This window comes from Oncorhynchus nerka, linkage group LG22, assembly GCF_034236695.1.
Source record: "Oncorhynchus nerka isolate Pitt River linkage group LG22, Oner_Uvic_2.0, whole genome shotgun sequence".
Classification (NCBI taxonomy): domain Eukaryota; kingdom Metazoa; phylum Chordata; class Actinopteri; order Salmoniformes; family Salmonidae; genus Oncorhynchus; species Oncorhynchus nerka.
In genome coordinates, this window is record NC_088417.1 from 9,319,013 (window position 1) to 9,340,612 (window position 21,600).

Below are 21,600 nucleotides of genomic sequence, written 5' to 3' on the forward strand. Positions count from 1 at the left end.
AGCTAAACAACAAAGCACTCTGGACTTTGATCAAATCTTGGATATCTATGGATATTATCTATGATGTCATAGACATTTCTTACATTTTTGGTCCTTGACACTATTAAGGCTTTGGTCTATGTATGATAAATGGACTGACTAAAAACGTTCGTTAAAGGTGTGTACCCTAAGTCGCTCTGGATCAGAGAGTCTGTTAAATGACTCACTACTGTAGTGTCTCTGGATCAGAGAGTCTGTTAAATGACTCACTACTGTAGTGTCTCTGGATCAGAGAGTCTGTTAAATGATTCACTACTGTAGTGGCTCTAGATGAGAGAGTCTGTTAAATGACTCACTACTGTAGTCGCTCTGGATCAGAGAGTCTGTTAAATGATTCACTACTGTAGTGTCTCTGGATAAGAGAGTCTGCTAAATGACTCACTACTGTAGTGTCTCTGGATAAGAGAGTCTGCTAAATGACTCACTACTTACTGTAAGTGGCTCTGGATAAGAGAGTCTGCTAAATTACTCACTACTGTAGTATCTCTGGATAAGAGAGTCTGCTAAATGACTCACTACTGTAGTATCTCTGGATAAGAGTGTCTGCTAAATGACTCACTACTGTAGTATCTCCGGATGAGAGAGTCTGTTAATTGACTCACTAGTGTAGTGGCTCTGGATAAGAGAGTCTGCTAAATGACTCACTACTGTAGTATCTCTGGATAAGAGAGTCTGTTAATTGACTCACTACTGTAGTGGCTCTGGATAAGAGTGTTTGCTAAATGACTCACTACTTTAGTGGCTCTGGATAAGAACGTCTGCCAAATGACTAAAACGTAAATGTAGCCATCTGCAGCAACAACAACCCAGGTACAGTAATTTGTGATTAAAATCAAGTCGTTCCCCCTACTGTTTACCATGTACAATTCATTTACAAGAAGACATCGTCAATTACCTCCTGAGTTTCAAATGGCCAATTAGCTTAGTTTTGCTTAGTTAGTACTGCAACCGATTTCCCCACCCAGCCTCGCTCAACCGATTTCCCCACCCAGCCTCGCTCAACCGATTTCCCCACCCAGCCTCGCTCAACCGATTTCCCCACCCAGCCTCGCTCAACCGATTTCCCCACCCAGCCTCGCTCAACAGATTTCCCCACCCAGCCTCGCTCAACAGATTTCCCCACCCAGCCTCGCTCAACCGATTCCTCCCCCCACTCTCGCTCAACCGATTTCCCACCAAGCCTCGCTCAACCGATTCCCCACCCAGCCTCGCTCAACCGATCCCCCCACTCTCGCTCAACCGATCCCCCCACTCTCGCTCAACCGATTTCCCCACCAAGCCTCGCTCAACCGATTTCCCCACCCAGCCTCGCTCAACCGATTTCCCCACCCAGCCTCGCTCAACCGATTTCCCCACCCAGCCTCGCTCAACCGATTTCCCCACCCAGCCTCGCTCAACCGATTTCCCACCCAGCCTCGCTCAACCGATCCCCCCACTCTCGCTCAACCGATCCCCCCACTCTCGCTCAACCGATTGCCCCACCCAGCCTCGCTCAACCGATTTCCCCACCCAGCCTCGCTCAACCGATTTCCCCACCCAGCCTCGCTCAACCGATTTCCCCACCCAGCCTCGCTCAACCGATTTCCCCACCCAGCCTCGCTCAACAGATTTCCCCACCCAGCCTCGCTCAACCGATCCCCCCACTCTCGCTCAACCGATTTCCCACCAAGCCTCGCTCAACCGATCCCCCCCCACTCTCGCTAAACCAATTCCCCCCCACTCTCACTCAACCGATTTCCCACCCAGCCTCGCTCAACCGATCCCCCCACTCTCGCTCAACCGATTCCCCACCCAGCCTCGCTCAACCGATCCCCCCACTCTCGCTAAACCACTCCCCCACTCGCTCAACCGATTTCCCCACCCAGCCTCGCTCAACCGATTTCCCCACCCAGCCTCGCTCAACCGATTTCCCCACCCAGCCTCGCTCAACCGATCCCCCCACTCTCGCTCAACCGATCCCCCCAGCCTCGCTCAACCGATCCCCCCAGCCTCGCTCAACCGATTCCCCACCCCCAGCCTCGCTCAACCGATCCCCCCACTCTCCCCCAGCTCAACAGATTCCCCACCCAGCCTCGCTCAACCGATCCCCCCACTCTCGCTCAACCGATTTCCCCACCCAGCCTCGCTCAACCGATTCATTTACATTACATTTAAGTCATTTAGCAGACGCTCTTATCCAGAGCGACTTACAAATTGGTGCATTCACCTTATGACATCCAGTGGAGCAGCCACTTTACAATAGTGCATCTAAATCTTTTAAGGGGGGGTGAGAAGGATTACTTTATCCTATCCTAGGTATTCCTTAAAGAGGTGGGGTTTCAGGTGTCTCCGGAAGGTGGTGATTGACTCCGCTGTCCTGGCGTCGTGAGGAGTTTGTTCCACCATTGGGGGCCAGAGCAGCGAACAGTTTTGACTGGGCTGAGCGGGAACTGTACTTCCTCAGTGGTAGGGAGGCGAGCAGGCCAGAGGTGGATGAACGCAGTGCCCTTGTTTGGGTGTAGGGCCTGATCAGAGCCTGGAGGTACTGAGGTGCCGTTCCCCTCACAGCTCCGTAGGCAAGCACCATGGTCTTGTAGCGGATGCGAGCTTCAACTGGAAGGCAGTGGAGAGAGCGGAGGAGCGGGGTGACGTGAGAGAACTTGGGAAGGTTGAACACCAGACGGGCTGCGGTGTTCTGGATGAGTTGTAGGGGTTTAATGGCACAGGCAGGGAGCCCAGCCAACAGCGAGTTGCAGTAATCCAGACGGGAGATGACAAGTGCCTGGACTAGGACCTGCGCCGCTTCCTGTGTGAGGCAGGGTCGTACTCTGCGGATGTTGTAGAGCATGAACCTACAGGAACGGGCCACCGCCTTGATGTTAGTTGAGAACGACAGGGTGTTGTCCAGGATCACGCCAAGGTTCTTAGCGCTCTGGGAGGAGGACACAGTGGAGTTGTCAACTGTGATGGCGAGATCATGGAACGGGCAGTCCTTCCCCGCGAGGAAGAGCAGCTCCGTCTTGCCGAGGTTCAGCTTGAGGTGGTGATCCGTCATCCACACTGATATGTCTGCCAGACATGCAGAGATGCGATTCGCCACCTGGTCATCAGAAGGGGGAAAGGAGAAGATTAATTGTGTGTCATCTGCATCGCAATGATAGGAGAGACCATGTGAGGTTATGACAGAGCCAAGTGACTTGGTGTATAGCGAGAATAGGAGAGGGCCTAGAACAGAGCCCTGGGGGACACCAGTGGTGAGAGCACGTGGTGAGGAGACGGATTCTCGCCACGCCACCTGGTAGGAGCGACCTGTCAGGTAGGACACAATCCAAGCGTGGGCCGCGCCGGAGATGCCCAACTCGGAGAGGGTGGAGAGGAGGATCTGATGGTTCACAGTATCGAAGGCAGCCGATAGGTCTAGAAGGATGAGAGCAGAGGAGAGAGAGTTAGCTTTAGCAGTGCGGAGCGCCTCCGTGATACAGAGAAGAGCAGTCTCAGTTGAATGACTAGTCTTGAAACCTGACTGATTTGGATCAAGAAGGTCATTCTGAGAGAGATAGCGGGAGAGCTGGCCAAGGACGGCACGTTCAAGGGTTTTGGAGAGAAAAGAAAGAAGGGATACTGGTCTGTAGTTGTTGACATCAGAGGGATCGAGTGTAGGTTTTTTCAGAAGGGGTGCAACTCTCGCTCTCTTGAAGACGGAAGGGACGTAGCCAGCGGTCAGGGATGAGTTGATGAGCGAGGTGAGGTAAGGGAGAAGGTCTCCGGAAATGGTCTGGAGAAGAGAGGAGGGGATAGGGTCAAGCGGGCAGGTTGTTGGGCGGCCGGCCGTCACAAGACGCGAGATTTCATCTGGAGAGAGAGGGGAGAAAGAGGTCAGAGCACAGGGTAGGGCAGTGTGAGCAGAACCAGCGGTGTCGTTTGACTTAGCAAACGAGGATCGGATGTCGTCGATCTTCTTTTCAAAATGGTTGACGAAGTCATCTGCAGAGAGGGAGGAGGGGGAGGGGAGGGGGATTCAGGAGGGAGGAGAAGGTGGCAAAGAGCTTCCTAGGGTTAGAGGCAGATGCTTGGAATTTAGAGTGGTAGAAAGTGGCTTTAGCAGCAGCGACAGAAGAGGAAAATGTAGAGAGGAGGGAGTGAAAGGATGCCAGGTCCGCAGGGAGGCGAGTTTTCCTCCATTTCCGCTCGGCTGCCCGGAGCCCTGTTCTGTGAGCTCGCAATGAGTCGTCGAGCCACGGAGCGGGAGGGGAGGACCGAGCCGGCCTGGAGGATAGGGGACATAGAGAGTCAAAGGATGCAGAAAGGGAGGAGAGGAGGGTTGAGGAGGCAGAATCAGGAGATAGGTTGGAGAAGGTTTGAGCAGAGGGAAGAGATGATAGGATGGAAGAGGAGAGAGTAGCGGGGGAGAGACAGCGAAGGTTGGGACGGCGCGATACCATCCGAGTAGGTGCAGTGTGGGAAGTGTTGGATGAGAGCGAGAGGGAAAAGGATACAAGGTAGTGGTCAGAGACTTGGAGGGGAGTTGCAATGAGGTTAGTGGAAGAACAGCATCTAGTAAAGATGAGGTCGAGCGTATTGCCTGCCTTGTGAGTAGGGGGGGAAGGTGAGAGGGAGAGGTCAAAAGAGGAGAGGAGTGGAAAGAAGGAGGCAGAGAGGAAAGAGTCAAAGGTAGACGTGGGGAGGTTAAAGTCGCCCAGAACTGTGAGAGGTGAGCCGTCCTCAGGAAAGGAGCTTATCAAGGCATCAAGCTCATTGATGAACTCTCCGAGGGAACCTGGAGGGCGATAAATGATAAGGATGTTAAGCTTGAAAGGGCTGGTAACTGTGACAGCATGGAATTCAAAGGAGGCGATAGACAGATGGGTAAGGGGAGAAAGAGAGAATGACCACTTGGGAGAGATGAGGATCCCGGTGCCACCACCCCGCTGACCAGAAGCTCTCGGGGTGTGCGAGAACACGTGGGCGGACGAAGAGAGAGCAGTAGGAGTAGCAGTGTTGTCTGTGGTGATCCATGTTTCCGTCAGTGCCAAGAAGTCGAGGGACTGGAGGGAGACATAGGCTGAGATGAACTCTGCCTTGTTGGCCGCAGATCGGCAGTTCCAGAGGCTACCGGAGACCTGGAACTCCACGTGGGTCGTGCGCGCTGGGACCACCAGATTAGGGTGGCCGCGGCCACGCGGTGTGGAGCGTTTGTATGGTCTGTGCAGAGAGGAGAGAACAGGGATAGACAGACACATAGTTGACAGGCTACAGAAGAGGCTACGCTAATGCAAAGGAGATTGGAATGACAAGTGGACTACACGTCTCGAATGTTCAGAAAGTTGAGCTTACGTAGCAAGAATCTTATTGACTAAAATGATTAAAAATGATACAGTACTGCTGAAGTAGGCTAGCTGGCAGTGGCTGCGTTGTTGACTTTGTAGGCTAGCTGGCAGTGGCTGCGTTGTTGACTTTGTAGGCTAGCTGGCAGTGGCTGCGTTGTTGATTCGGGGGCTAGCTGGCTAGCTAGCAGTGTTGATTACGTTACGTTGCGTTAAAAGAACGACAATAGCTGGCTAGGTAACCTAGAAAATCGCTCTAGACTACACAATTATCTTTGATACAGAGACGGCTATGTAGCTAGCTATGTAGACGGTGGGCGTTAGCTAGCTGGCTAGCTGCTGGGCAGATACGTTAGGACGACGAAATACGATAATTACGCAATTATCTTTGATACAAAGACGGCTATGTAGCTAGCTAAGAAGAAATTGCTAAGATTAGACAAATCAAACCGTTGTACTATAATGAAATGTAATGAAATGTAATGAAAAGTTATACTACCTGCAGACCGAAGTGCAGACCGAAGTGCGGATGCGACTGCTCGCTCCAACCCGGAAGTCCCACCCAGCCTCGATTCCCCCCCCCCCCCAACCTCGCTCAACCGATCCCCCCCCACTCTCGCTCAACCGATTTCCCCACCCAGCCTCGCTCAACCGATTTCCCCACCCAGCCTCGCTCAACCGATTTCCCCACCCAGCCTCGCTCAGCCGATTTCCCCACCCAGCCTCGCTCAACCCCCACCCAGCCTCGCTCAACCGACCCCCACTCTTTCTTGCTCAACCAATTCCCCCCACACTCTCACTCAACCGATTTCCCACCCAGCCTCGCTCACACATTCCCCCCCACTCTCGCTCCACTAAGGTTGCTCTGATTTCCGATCGCTTCCCCACCCAGCCTCGCTCAACCGATTTCCCACCAAGCCTCGCTCAACCGATTCACTCCACCTCTGTCCAAAAGGTTGCACTCTCATTTCACTATCTGTTTGCCAGCAGCCCCATGCATCCCCACCCAGCCTCGCTCAACCGACCCCCTACTCTTTCTTGCTCAACCAATTCCCCCCACACTCTCACTCAACCGATTTCCCCACCCAGCCTCGCTCAACCGATTTCCCCACCAAGCCTCGCTCAACAGATTTCCCCCTCCCCGTTCTCGCTTAAGCTATGCCAATGTATTTACAATTGTTACAAACAAGCGAATGATTAAAAAAATAATAATAATTAAAACCGAGATGACTGTATAAATATACTGAAGCAGTCTACAGAAGCCTATGTAAATCAATAATATTGAAATAAATGTAATGTTTTACAGTTTTTTCCCAATTGCTAAAACACAATTTTGCAAACTAGGCTGGTTTTATCAAAATACTTAACACAACTCACAAAACCACACCCCCAAACTGCAAAATACCTCATATATCCTACAAAATGAAGCACTGCAACCAAAACCACACCCCCAAACTGCAAAATACCTCATATATCCTACAAAATGAAGCACTGCAACCAAAACTAGATATAGGATTATCAAAATCAAACGTTTGCACGAAATGGCACACACTTCATTCATATTACCAGATTTTTGTCTAACCAACTACACACTGTTGGGCATAACGAAAAGCACTCTCATCTTTAGTATGCTTTGCCATAATACTAAAATAGGTCAAATTGTCAAATTCTTCAGATGCACAGAAATATTTGCAGATACACACACATGCTGTTGAAAAATGCATTTCTTTCTTTTTCTCCAAACAAGTCAGCGCAACGTATGCACAGCAGATATATTTACATTGGACTGAACAAAAATATGCTAAACAAAAAAACAGTAAAGTGAAAAAGAAAATTGCAGAAAAAATGTGCAGAAAAAATACGTAGAAAAAAAAGTCAAGAAAAATAATTAGGCAGCATCTTGCCGCACAGCTAGGTCTGGCCACAACGCCTCGTCCACATAGGGCTTGGACAATGCAGCCTAAAGATATTTCCCCCACAGTAAATTCTACAGGAAATTTGTGCAGTTAGTGTATGACATCAACCATTCATGAAGTAAACAGGTGTCACCCAACTGATACACTATGACATGGGGTGTACTACATAGTGTGAAAGAAATGTTGGTTACATACCTGTACTCCAGTCTCAATGTCCGGATGACACAGGTGACAGTAAAACGGCTCAAGTTGGGCTGCACTCTCTGTCCAGCCTCTCACATTGTCAGCCCCATGGTTAATGACATGATCAACTAAGGTTGCTCTGATTTCACTCTCTGTCCAGCCTCTCACATTGTCAGCCCCATGGTTAATGACATGATTTCAAGCCTCTCAAGCCCCATGTTGCTGATCAACTAAGATTTCACTCTCTGTCCAGCCTCTCAGCATTGTCAGCCCTCTGATTTCACTCTCTGGTTAATGACATGATCAACTAAGGTTGCTCTGATTTCACTCTCTGTCCAGCCTCTCAGCATTTGTCAGCCCCTGATGGTTAATGACATGATCAACTAAGGTTGCTCTGATTTCACTCTCTGTCCAGCCTCTCAGCCCCATTGTCAGCCCATCTCTGTCAGCCTCTCACATTGTCAGCCCCATGGTTAATGACATGATCAACTAAGGTTGCTCTGATTTCACTCTCTGTCCAGCCTCTCACATTGTCAGCCCTGATTTCATCTCTGGCCTCTTTGTCAGCCCCATGGTTAATGACATGATCAACTAAGGTTGCTCTGATTTCACTCTCTGTCCAGCCTCTCACATTGTCAGCCCATGGTTCAATGATTTCATGATCATTGTCAGCCCATAATGACATGATCAACTAAGGTTGCTCTGATTTCACTCTCTGTCCAGCCTCTCACATTGTCAGCCCCATGGTTAATGACATGATCAACTAAGGTTGCTCTGATTTCACTCTCTGTCCAGCCTCTCAGCAGCCCCATGGTTAATGACATTCAACTCAGCCCTCTGATTTCACTCTCTGTCCAGCCTCTCACATTGTCAGCCCCTGGTTTCACATCTGATCAGCCTCTCACATTGTCAGCCCCTCTGATTTCACTCTCTGTCCAGCCTCTCACATTGTCAGCCCATGGTTAATGACATGATCAACTAAGGTTGCTCTGATTTCACTCTCTGTCCAGCCTCTCTGATTTCATTGTCAGCCCCATGGTTAATGACATGATCAACTAAGGTTGCTCTGATTTCACTCTCTGTCCAGCCTCTCACATTGTCAGCCCCATGGTTAATGACATGATCAACTAAGGTTGCTCTGATTTCACTCTCTGATTGTCAGCCCCATGGTTAATGACATGATCAACTAAGGTTGCTCTGATTTCACTCTCTGTCCAGCCTCTCACATTGTCAGCCCATGGTTAATGACATGATCAACTAAGGTTGCTCTGATTTCACTCTCTGTCCAGCCTCTCACATTGTCAGCCCCATGGTTAATCTCTGAGCATGATCAATCTAAGGTTGCTCTGATTTCACTCTCTGTCCAGCCTCTCACATTGTCAGCCCTCTGATTTCACTCTCTGTCCAGCCCCTTTGTCAGCCCATGATGACATGATCAACTAAGGTTGCTCTGATTTCACTCTCTGTCCAGCCTCTCACATTGTCAGCCCCATGGTTAATGACATGATCAACTAAGGTTGCTCTGATTTCACTCTCTGTCCCCCTCAGCAGCCCCATGGTTAATGACATGATCAACTATTGTCAGCCCCTCACATTGTCAGCCCCATTTAATGACATGATCAACTAAGGTTGCTCTGATTTCACTCTCTGTCAGCCTCTCACATTGTCAGCCCCTCATGGTTAATGACATGATCAACTAAGGTTGCTCTGATTTCACTCTCTGTCCAGCCTCTCACATCAGCCCCATTGTTAATCATGATCAACTAAGTCAGCCCATGGTTAATGACATGATCAACTAAGGTTGCTCTGATTTCACCCTCTGTCAGCCTCTCACATTGCTCTGATTTCACTCTCTGTCCAGCCTCTCACATTGTCAGCCCCTCTGATTTCACTCTCTGGCCCCTTAATGACATGATCAACTAAGGTTGCTCTGATTTCACTCTCTGTCCAGCCTCTCACATTGTCAGCCCCATGGTTGATGACATGATCAACTAAGGTTGCTCTGATTTCACTCTCTGTCCAGCCTCTCACATTGTCAGCCCCTCTGATTTTGCTCTGATTTCACTCTCTGTCCAGCCTCTCACATTGTCAGCCCCATGGTTGATGACATGATCAACTAAGGTTGCTCTGATTTCACTCTCTGTCCAGCCTCTCACATTGTCAGCCCCATGGTTAATGACATGATCAACTAAGGTTGCTCTGATTTCAACTCTCTGTCCAGCCCCTCACATTGTCAGCCCCATGTTTGATGACATGATCAACTCTCTGATTTCACTCTCTGTCCAGCCTCTGTCCAGCCTCTCATTGTCAGCCCCATTGTTAATGACAGCAACTAAGGTTGCCCAGCCCCTCTGATTTCACTCTCTGTCCAGCCTCTCACATTGTCAGCCCCATGGTTAATGACATGATCAACTAAGGTTGCTCTGATTTCACTCTCTGTCCAGCCTCTCACATTGTCAGCCCAACTCTGATTTCACTCTCTGTCCAGCCTCTCACATTGTCAGCCCCATGGTTAATGACATGATCAACTAAGGTTGCTCTGATTTCACTCTCTGTCCAGCCTCTCACATTGTCAGCCCCATGGTTAATGACATGATCAACTTTGCTCTGATTTCACTCTCTGTCCAGCCTCTCACATTGTCAGCCCCATGGTTAATGACATAATTGCTCTGATTTCACTCTCTGTCCAGCCTCTCACATTGTCAGCCCCATCTAAGGTCAACTAAGGTTGCTCTGATTTCACTCCTCTCTGTCCAGCCTCTCACATTGTCAGCCCCAGCCCCTCTGATTTCACTCTCTGGTTAATGACCCCATGGTTAATCTGATCAACTAAGGTTGCTCTGATTTCACTCTCTGTCCAGCCTCTCACATTGTCAGCCCCATGGTTAATGACATGATCAACTAAGGTTGCTCTGATTTCACTCTCTGTCCAGTTTCACTGATCAACTAAGGTTGCTCTCCCATGGTTAATGACATGACATTGTCTGATTTCACTCTCTGTCCAGCCCCATTGTCAGCCCCATTTAATGACATGATCAACTAAGGTTGCTCTGATTTCACTCTCTGTCCAGCCTCTCACATTGTCAGCCCCATGGTTAATGACATGATCAACTAAGGTTTTCACTCTCTGTCCAGCTTGATTTCACTCTCTGTCCAGCCTCTCACATTGTCAGCCCCTCACATTGTCAGCCCCTCTGATTTCACTCTCTGTCCAGCCTCTCACATTGTCAGCCCCTCTGATTTCACTCTCTGTCCAGCCTCTCACATTGTCAGCCCAACTCTGATTTCACTCTCTGTCCAGCCTCTCACATTGTCAGCCCCATTTGTCAGCCCCAGCCTCACATTGTCAGCCCCATTTAATGACATGATCAACTAAGGTTGCTCTGATTTCACTCTCTGTCCAGCCTCTCAGTCAGCCCCATGGTTAATGACATGATCAACTAAGGTTGCTCTGATTTCACTCTCTGTCCAGCCCCTCATTGTCAGCCCATTTAATGACATGATCAACTAAGGTTGCTCTGATTTCACTCTCTGTCCAGCCTCTCACATTGTCAGCCCCTCTGATTTTGCTCTGATTTCACTCTCTGTCCAGCCTCTCACATTGTCAGCCCCATGGTTCAATGACACTCTCTGTCAGCCTCTCATCAACTAAGGTTGCTCTGATTTCACTCTCTGTCCAGCCTCTCACATTGTCAACTAAGGTTGCTCTGATTTCACTCTCTGTCCAGCCTTCACATTGTCAGCCCCATGGTTAATGACATGATCAACTAAGGTTGCTCTGATTTCACTCTCTGTCAGCCTCTCACATTGTCAGCCCCTCTGATTTCACTCTCTGTCCAGCCAACTAAGGTCTCTGATTTCATTGTCAGCAGCCCCATGGTTGATGAGATGATCAACTAAGGTTGCTCTGATTTCACTCTCTGTCCAGCCTCTCACATTGTCAGCCCCATGGTTAATGACATGATCAACTAAGGTTGCTCTGATTTCATTTGAAAGTTGTTGTCTTCTTTGGCCATGAACTCCTCTACCAGCTCTACCCCTACCTCTCACTCTTCCTCCCCCTCTCATTCGCACCCTCCCTCTTCCTCTTCCTCTCTCTGCAACAGCTTCCATTGTTGTTGTAAAACAAAAGGTGCTCACCTGTGGTCTTTTCATAATGCTTACTTCCTGATTGAAGTGCTAACAATTAACCATTGAAGTGTTTGGCCAGGTGGCACATGTATTGGCCAATTAGCTCATGTAGTGTCATTTTGAATGGCAGTGTTTTGAAATGGCAAACATGTGACTTTATGTCAGATTGTTGTGTCTTATGCAGAGAACCATGTGCAGTGCATTTAAAACGTGCCATTTTGAATTGCAAAAATGTGTGTAAAGCAGAAAATGTGTTTAGACTTTTGGAGACTTGAGAAGAGGTTTTGCTCTCTGTGTGTCAGTTTAAATAATGGTGCTGTGCATGTAATTTTAGTGTGTTAGCAATTGGAAAAAACTGTAATGTTCATTCAATTGAGGTCTATTTTTCTAATTGTAGGCTACTGTCAGTCATTTTTGCCTCAATATACACTGAGTGTACAAAACATCAAGAACACCTTCCAAATATTGAGTTGCACCCCCCCCCCTTGCCCTCAGAACAGCCTCCATTCATCGTGGCATGGTCTCTACAAGGTGTCGAAAGCTTACCACAGGGATGCTGGCCCATTTTGACACCAATGCTTCCCACAGTTGTGGTGGACCATTCCTGATACACATAGGAAACTGTTGCAACTGTGCAAGTGTAACAGTATAACATTAGACCGTCCCCTCGCCCATACCCAGGTGCGGACCAGGGACCCTCTGCACACATCAACAAGGGGAACTACTACCCCTCTGATTTAAAGCTCTGTGCCAGCCTCTCACATTGAATTGATTTCAAAAATGTCAGCCCCATGTAAAGACAGAAAAAGGTGTGTTTCAGAGCTTTTGTCAGACTTGAGAAGACTCTTTGCCTCTCACACATGTGTCAGCCCCACAAGGTCTCAGAGCAAGTGACGTCACCGATTGAAACGCTATTTAGCGCGCACCACCGCTAGCTAAGCTAGCTGTTTCACATCCGTTACACCAGTCAATATTAGGAAGGTGTTCTTAATGTTTTGTACACTCAGTGTACCGTAGACATGTGCCTATCCATGTCTTTTATTAAATGAAAATATCTGCGCAGAAAGCTGCCATTTCTGGAATGAGTACACTATAGACAGCTTTTATTTGTCCTTCTCAGGAAATAGCATTCTGTATTGGTACATGAAAGGAATGAAAAAACAAAACAATTAAAAATAATTTACTAAGGAGGAGTAATTCTTGTATCAAGAGTAATGTTTGACTGATCAAAAAATGTATTACTAGTGGAGCAGATATGATGTCACGTGTGTTCCCTCTCCCGACTCTAGGTCACCAGGCTGCTCATTATGGCGCACACCTCTCACCATCGTTACGCGCATCAGCACATTATGACGCTCACCTGGACTCCACCACCTCCTTGATTACCTGCCCTATACAGTGCCTTGCAAAAGTATTCATCCCCCTTGGTGTTTTTCAGATTTTGTTGCATTACAACCTGTAATTTAAATGCATTTTTATTTGAATTTCATGTAATGGACATACACAAAAGAGTTCAAATTGGTGAAGTGAAATTTAAAAAATAACTTGTTTAAAGAAATTAAACAAAAAAAAAAAAATAAAATGCTGCGTGCACATGTCTTGCACCCCTTTGCTATAAAGCCCCTAAATAAGATCTGGTGCAACCAATTACCTTCACAAGTCACATAATTAGTTAAATAAATAAAGTCCACCTGTGTGCAATCTAAGTGTCACATGATTTGTCACATGATCTCAATATATATATATATATATGCACCTGTTCTGAAAGGCCCCAGTCTGCAACAGCATTAAGCAAGGGGCACCACCAAGCAAGCGACACCATGAAGACCAAGGAGCTCTTCAGACAGGTCAGGGACAAAGTTGTGGAGATGTACAGATCAGGGTTGGGTTATAAAAAAATATCCAAAACTTTGAACATCCCACGGAGCACCATTAAATCCCAAAAATGGAAAGAATATGGCACCACAACAAACCTGCCAAGAGACAACAACAAAACAAAACAAAACGCCCAACAAAACTCACAGACCAGGCAAGGGGGGCATTAATCAGAGATGCAACAAAGAGACCAAAGAAAACCCTGAAGGAGCTGCAAAGCTCCACAGCGGATATTGGAGTATCTGTCCTTAGGACCACTTTGAGCCGTACACTCCACAGAGATGGGCTTTACGGAAGAGTGACCATAAAAAAAATAAAAAATAAGCAAACACGTTTGGTGTTCGCCAAAAGGCATGTGGGAGACTCCCCAAATATATGGAAGAAGGTACTCTGGTCAGATGAGACTCAAATTGGGCTTTTTGGCCAATAAGGAAAATGCTATGTCTGGCACAAACCCAACACCTTCCATCACCCCAAGAATACCATCCCTACAGTGAAGCATGGAGGTGGCAGCATCATGCTATAAGGATGTTTTTCATCGCCAGGGATTGGGAAACTAGTCTGAATTGAAGGAATGATGGATGGCGCTAAATAAAGGGAAATTCTTGAAGGAAACCTGTTTCAGTCTTCCAGAGATTTGAGGCTGGGACGGAGGTTCACCTTCCAGCAGGACAATGACCTAAGCATTCTGCTAAAGCAACACTCGAGTGGTTTAAGGGGAAACATTTAAATGTCGTGGAATGGCCTAGTCAAAACCCAGACCTCAATCCAATTGAGAATCTGTGGTATGACATAAAGATTGTACACAGCTGAACCCATCCAACTTGAAGGAGCTGGAGTAGTTTTTCTTGAAGAATGTGCAAAAATCCCAGTGGCTAGATGTGCCAAGCTTAGAGACATACCCTAAGAAACTTGCAGCTGTAATTGCTGCAAAAGGCATCTCTACAATGTATTGACTTTGGCAGGGGGGAATGGTTATTCACGCTCAATTTTAAAATGTCCTTCGTCTTATTTCTTGTTTGTTTCACAATGAAACATATTTTGCATCTTCAAAGTGGTAGGCATGTGTAAATCAAATGATACAAACCCCCAAAATATCTATTTTAATTCCAGGTTATAAGGCAACAAAATAGAAAAAACGCCAAGGGGGTGAATACTTTTGCAAGCCACTGATTAATTTCACTCCCTTTGGTTCCTTCCCCAGGTGTCATTGTTTCTGTTTCTTGTCTGTGCGTTGTTCGTGCTACTTGTTTTGTTCATTTGTTTATTAAATTATGCACTCCCTGAACTTGCTTCCTGACTCCCAGCACACGCACACGTTACAAATTATCAATAGCAAATGTCCAAAATGTAAAGTATCAGGACAGATGACAGAAATGGAGCAATATTCCTTGAAAATCTGTGTTTTCATATACTGTACAGTCAGGTCCATAATGTTTGGCACCCTTGATAAAGAAAGCAACAACAATACTCAAATAAATGATACAAATACTAAGATATATTGTCAAGTATACTCCCTCTCCAGGCCGCTAGGTCATCAGGCTTCTGATTATCCCGCACACCTGTCACCATCGTCTCCCGCACCTGTGTGACATGACACTCACCTGGACTCCATCACCTCCTTGATTATCTTCCCTATATCTGTCACTCCCCTTGGTTCTTTCCTCAGGTGTTATTGACTCTGTTTTTATGTTGGTGCGTTGTTTGTGTTACGTGTTCATTGTTGCTTTTATTTAGTCAAACACTCACTCCTTGAACTTGCTTCCTGACTCTCAGTGCACTCGTTACAGCTATATTGTATGCTCCCAAAAAAATGGGGAAATTATATTATTTCATACTAATACAATTGCTCAGAGAAATAAATGTTGTTTAACAAGTAGTAAAACCAATCTTGAAAAGATAGGGGTCAAAGTGATTGGCACCCTGCTTGTACTCTAAATCCCTCCCCTTGAGAGGATAACGACACATTATTTTTCTCAAATGTTTGATGACAGTGGAGAACACATCGGGGGGGGATCTTTTCAGATCCTTGATATCCTTCGCCTGCACTCATGGACTGCTCTTTCAATTCAAGTCCGGAGACAGATGGGCATTGTACAATGTTGATTTTGTGATCAATTAACCATTTTTTTTCTTGATTTTGATTAGTGCTTGGGGTTATTGCCTTGCTGGAAGATCCACTTGCAGCCAAGTGTCAGCCTCGTGGGAGAGGCAACCAGGTGTTTGGCTAAAATGTCCTGGTACTTGATAAAGTTCATGATGTCTTTGATCTTAACAAGGGCCCCTGGACCAGTGGAAGGGTAATGGGTACTTTTATTGGAACTGCTGCTATGGTCAGATGACGCAAAAATAGGGCTCTTTGGCCTTTCACAGGAGTTGTGAGTTTGACGCTGAAAAACTCAGTATCTTTATTTTATTCAGTCAATTCTTTATCAAGGGTGCCAATAATTCCAACAAAACTATATATTTTTTCTCAAATAAAGAATTGTGTCTGCTATGCTTCATAGTACGTGTGGGAAATATTTTCCTACGGATAAATAAGCTACTTCAACCTTCAATGTCTTGACTTGTTTGCAGCAGTGAATGAAGAATGTATGGTCCTTGGTGTTTTGACTGAACCGAAGCCATTATTGAGCCCCCCCACACACTATATCATTACACTAAGAAAGCTGTATATGGACGCTCACGCAGTACTGGATTTAAATCTAGTTTTAATGATGTGCTGCGAGTCGGAAATGGACAAATACAAAATACTCTGTAAAAAAAATAGCTGTAATTGCATTAAGGACAAGTGCATTGAACGTGTACATAGAAGTGTATTATCATGAATTATTACAGTGGATCTTCGCTCTTTTACACAATGTGACTCACAGAACTATATGTTCAAGCTAAACACATGACAAAATGCCAAACGAGCAACATTTCACACACCACCCGGGACATTTTTACTGGACATTCAACGTATTTACGTTCATAGAAACAATTCAGACTAGGTTCCCTACTACACCAGATATTTTAGTATTTTACGAGAAAGAGTGTTTGCAGCACATCATTAGCCTTAGCTCTGCTGATAGTCTACAGAGGCTGAATGAGAGGGCATGAAGAATATCCTCTTTAGGCAGAAAGATGGATGGGGTGATGAAAGACCGTTTGTTTCGCCTGGCCCGAGGTGTGCTGTTACCCTGTTTCTGATATAATGGATAGCCTACTCTGCACCAAACTCATAGCTACTCACCACAGAACTGAGTTAGCTCATAGCTACTCACCACAGAACTTAGTTAACTCGTAGCTACTCACCACAGAACTTAGTTAGATCATAGCTACTCACCACAGAACTTAGTTAACTCGTAGCTACTCACCACATAACTTAGTTAACTCGTAGCTACTCACCAGATAACTTAGTTAACTCTAGGGGATCAGTGCAGAACTCACACGGGGCGGCAGCGTAGCCTAGTGCTTAGAGTGTAGAGCTGGCAGGGTAGCCTAGTGGTTAGAGTGTTGGACTAGTAACCGGAAGGTTGCAATTTCAAACCCCCGAGCTGACAAGGTACAAATTTGTTGTTCTGCCCCTGAACAGGCAGTTAACCCACAGTTCCTAGGCTGTCATTGAAAATAAGAATTTGTTCTTAACTGACTTGCCTAGGTAAAAAAATGTGAATGGGAAAATGTAGATTTAGCTTACAATTAGCTTAGTCACAAGTTATGTTTCCCTCCACAACACCCACTTTTAGGATGAATTGTTTTATTGTATCTTGGCCTTGTAACTCCAGTTGAGACAAAACTGACACCGTAATTTAATAAAACACTGCAATACACCTCTCCTGGGGAGTCTCACTTGTGTGTATTTGTTGATGAGCTTGTGAAAGGAATTAAATTATTATTATTATTATTATTATTATTATTATATCGGTCACTTTCTCATCTCTGTCTGTTTTATCTAATGGTTCATCTTCATTTTATGCAGGCCTTTCCATTGTAGGTTTATTCAAATACATGCTCATGATCTAAAGCAAATGTGACGAATGTGTAGCAGTCCGCCTGTAGTGTTTTGATCCAGCTCTATGAGACACTATTATCACCAGCAGGACGTTGGCCTTCAAAGGATGACATAAGGATATCCTGGGCTGCAGCGATTGGCTGAGAGGAGCTCTTAATCACTGTTTCCGACCGCTCACCTCCCACTACGGGCAGTTAGGCTATTATCTGTGAGATCTCCAACAGCTCACCCTTCTTTCTTCCACTTCAAGAGAAATGTCCCTTCATTACACGGCCTCAATATAGGAAATCAAAGGGAAACGACAGCCCTCGAGATGGAACACCATATCCCTTTCTCCTCTTGGTGAGACCATTAACAAGACCTGTGTGTGTTTTGATAAAACCTTGGCATCCTTTTTTTCCCCCCTCCCTGCAGTGAGGGAGTCTGTGAGGTCATTACCGTGGGTCTGATAGATTTTACAACATTAGCACTCGCTGCAGTTCCTCTGCAAACATATTGGCTCAAATGGGTCACCGTGAGGAGTGGAAGCTAGCCTAAAAAAAGCTAATCAATTATGGGATAAATAATGTTGAATACTTGTCATTGTTTTAAATAACAATGGCAATGTTTAATGACTGAGTTAAGACAGAGCAGGAATCAATGGAAAGGTTTTAGGTGTTAAATTGATATTTGTTGTGCTTTATGTTTTATTTTTTATTAATCTTGGAAAAACCACAACGTGATTTGATATAATTTACAATAACTAATTATGAGATTGACTTACGTTATATTGTGTGGAAGACTTAAGTCACAACTGTTTACATGGTGCTTTACTGGAAATGTCAAATCAACTGCCTCACGCTGCTCTTGGCAATACCCAAAATACACAACAAATTACACCCAACATACACAACAACTTACACCAAAAATAGCCTCAGCATGCCATAGACATTCTTTGTTAATTTTACATTGAATTATTTAACTTTTTCTTCTTACCAACACAATGCAAATAATTATGGGCTTAGTTAACTTTGTCAGAAAATGATTGCCATTTCGTAGTGGCCCTGTCTTTCTCTCTGGAGACAATCTTAGTGTAACATTCACTGATTGTCCTTTTTAATATTGTTGTTTTTTTCTGGACCACAGCAATTCTACTTGTAAATCTCCTCAGCCTGAGTTGCCATGGCAATGTGTTTCAGTAGGATGGCGAGGGACGTGATGCAGTGCAGCAATAGAGGCAAGCTAGAGCAACTCTGACAAAAGCATGATTACCAAGAGGACAATACCAAATGAGTCATTGAAAATGCACCAAGTTCCACCCACAAGTCGGTTATTTGCACCTGTCCTTGAACGAGTGCCTTTGTGGGGAGTGGGGACATTTCTATCAGTTCGGTAGGTCGAATGTTCAGGTGACATTGAAAACATTCGTACATCCAAAATGTTTCAAGTCAACAATCATTATTTTAAACAAAATAATTGTGTACCAATAAAAAGGCAGTTATGACTTGACTATTTTTTTAAATCTAATTTTGAGGTGTCAAGCTTAACAATTATGTTAATCTTTTCAGAGATTTTACATCCATCCACACTGAGATGGGCATTTATGAAAAGAACTGAGGCAACCATGTACATAATGGCACTAAGCTGTTTTTTGAGCAACATTGTTGTTCACGTTGATGGATCGTTACGACTATTACTATGTTCTCTGATTAATGATCATAATGGACTGCATTTGGTAGGGCTCAATACACTGGGTGCTGGTATTATAAAGGTGGGTATGGTGTCCATGTTTGGACCTCAACCTCAGTCTCGGCAGGAGGGGAATTTACTCACCCCAAAGGTGTAGAGTGAGGAGAGGTTGTGTTAGGGGATGAGATATGTTTAACCAATGGTTGACTGTTTCACATCGGGGTGAATATGTGATGTGCTTTATGAGTCATAAGCAGCATTCACTTATTTTAACTGAAAGGGAGGCTGAACTTCCTGATTTGGCCTCGTTTTAGATTTTGTTCATTAAGAAATGCTAGGGGCCATTACTGAATTCATATTAGTTTGACTTTGGAGTGTTTTCTCATTAATGCTTTCAATATTTGTATATGAATTTCTAAAATTGATAGTAAGTTTTAGGTTTTTAAGTAATTTAAATTTGTAGCTATTGAAATGATGCATATTGACCCATGTACATTGTGTAATTTACAGACGGTCCCTAACTAGCCCTATAGAGATATCCAAAGTCAAACCACATTTACCACAGGCATTATGATCAGGTCGTTTGCAGCTGCACTCTGAATTGAATATTATTTGTGTGCTGTCAGCTGTGGGCAGGATTGAACTAAACCCAACCTTCATTTACATTGTGACATACTTAGGTACAAAACACTGTTTAGGATGAGACTTACTTTATGACCAAAATTATCCTGTTTACACTTTGTTGTCAATTTTGACAGTAGAATAAATGTTTGACTCATATCGTTGCCACATAGTAGTGCTGAGAGATTTGTGCTTTTTGTGGTCATTTCGGTTCAAATATATAAAAAATGATCACGGTTTCTGATTTGATTATTTTTTAAATATTAAAATGGACAATGCATTATAAAGGGTTGAATGCTGTAACACAGAATAAAATAATTAATAAAAGTCCCATGATGGTAGTGACTGGCAATTACTGCTTATCACTTATTAACCATTATCTATTAACATAATTAACTAAATAATACAGTTGTTTTATTTGATCATTATTATTTCATTCCCAATAATAGGTTTCACTCTCGCCAAAATATGCCCAATGACGTCAATCAATTAGTTATAAAAAAATAAATAATAATAATAATAAACAGCAGGCTTTTCAAACAGCTATTACATCATCATAATTTTCACAAGTTCTACAGTATTATTCCAACCTCATGGAGTTGAAATATACATAAAACACAGGAAAATATATATATTTTTCAATTCAAAGCCTTTTCTTAGTTTGCAAAGTTATATAAATGGTCGAAAAAAATAAAATACTGGTTTCTTTTTTGCTAAGGGATGGTGGGGGACCGAGGAGCTTGTTCAGAAATCCCTTTTCATGTGGTTTAAATAGGCAGCATATTCAATAGACTCACAGCCAGCATACTGGAGTCCTTGATCTGCAAAATCACAAGCCCCACCCCTTCCCTGTCGGATGGTCTCACATGAAATGACTGACGGCCATTGAGAGTTGCATTGAAATCCCTGTGGCTTATGTCGCCATTTCATTCTGTTGATCTGATGGAGAGGAAGGAGAGGAGGACTCTCACTGTCTAATTGTAGTTACAATATGTCACTGAGCAGTATCGCCCCGCAGCTTTGACTGAAGCTAAGAACAAATAGGCAGTTTTGTTTGTGGAAATGGGCTTGATCTACTCAGTCCTTATTCAATAGCCAGAATGTGGCACACGGTTAAGAAGTTCATCGTATTTCTAGATTGGTGATGAAATATACATGGCTGAACAGGATGTGTGTGTGTGTTTAGTTAAGAGTTTTTGATGTACATTGCCTCAAGTAGTACCCTGTTAACATTAAATAGCTGTGTCTTACATATTGCAAAAGTATTGGCAAGGGATATAAATATGTAAACAGAAATGTTCTTGAAATAATTTTGTCCAAGGCATCATTATCTATCAGCCAAATGTTTGTCAAGTCCAAAACCTCATTACTTTTTTCAAGTGTATTTTGATCGACGACCAAAGTTAAAGATATCATAAGGGTTCATTAAGTCTAATAATCTGTCTTTAATAATCTTACATCATATCCAGAAACATTTGTTGGCTACACAGAGATAATGCATAATAATAAGTCTGTAAAAGGAACATTGAAACAACGTTGTGTGCATTACTACCTTGCTTGTCACATACTACCCTAAATGGTGGCATGTAATGGTTTACTGCCTAGTGTAAAATAGGTTGCACCCTGTAAGTCAGCCTGGTCTCATAGACAAGATGTAACATAGTAAATGTATATCATGGACAACCAAATTAGTATGATATGTTACGTTTGGTATGGTTACATAAGCCAGAAGGCAAAAACAAAAGTAGGGTTGCTTCTACACCTGCATTGCTTGCTGTTTGGGGTTTTAGGCTGGGTTTCTGTACAGCACTTTGAGATATCAGCTGATGTACGAAGGGCTATATAAATCAATTTGATTTGATTTGAT